The 268-nt window shown below is 38.2% G+C and overlaps 1 non-coding gene across 1 annotated transcript; it reads left to right on the top strand.

The window, feature by feature from the left end:
* Window positions 1-101: 101 nt before the first annotated feature.
* Window positions 102-173, top strand: TRNAC-GCA. The gene has a single exon. It is a non-coding gene; the product is annotated as a tRNA-Cys (tRNA).
* Window positions 174-268: the final 95 nt, after the last annotated feature.

The following is a 268-nucleotide window of genomic DNA, read 5'->3' as shown; positions in this document are numbered from 1 at the left end:
CTTTTATTTTGGACAGACACTTTTTACACTTTTGGACTGACCTTCNCTTTTTACACTTTTGGACTGACCTTCGGGTCACTAAGGTTGAAATCATGAAAAATGGGTCCATAGCTTAGTGGTAGAGCATTTGACTGCAGATCAAGAGGTCATCAATTCGAATCTGGTTAGGCCCTTTTATTTTGGACAGACACTTTGTAAGAAATAAGAATAATTACCGATTCCAAACTTTATTCCAAAGTCCTAGTGTTGTATCCAAGCACCCACTATG

This window comes from Cucurbita pepo, unplaced genomic scaffold, assembly GCF_002806865.2.
Source record: "Cucurbita pepo subsp. pepo cultivar mu-cu-16 unplaced genomic scaffold, ASM280686v2 Cp4.1_scaffold018512, whole genome shotgun sequence".
Classification (NCBI taxonomy): Eukaryota; Viridiplantae; Streptophyta; class Magnoliopsida; order Cucurbitales; family Cucurbitaceae; genus Cucurbita; species Cucurbita pepo.
Note: the sequence above shows the minus strand (reverse complement) of the source record. Positions and strands in the feature narration are given on the sequence as shown.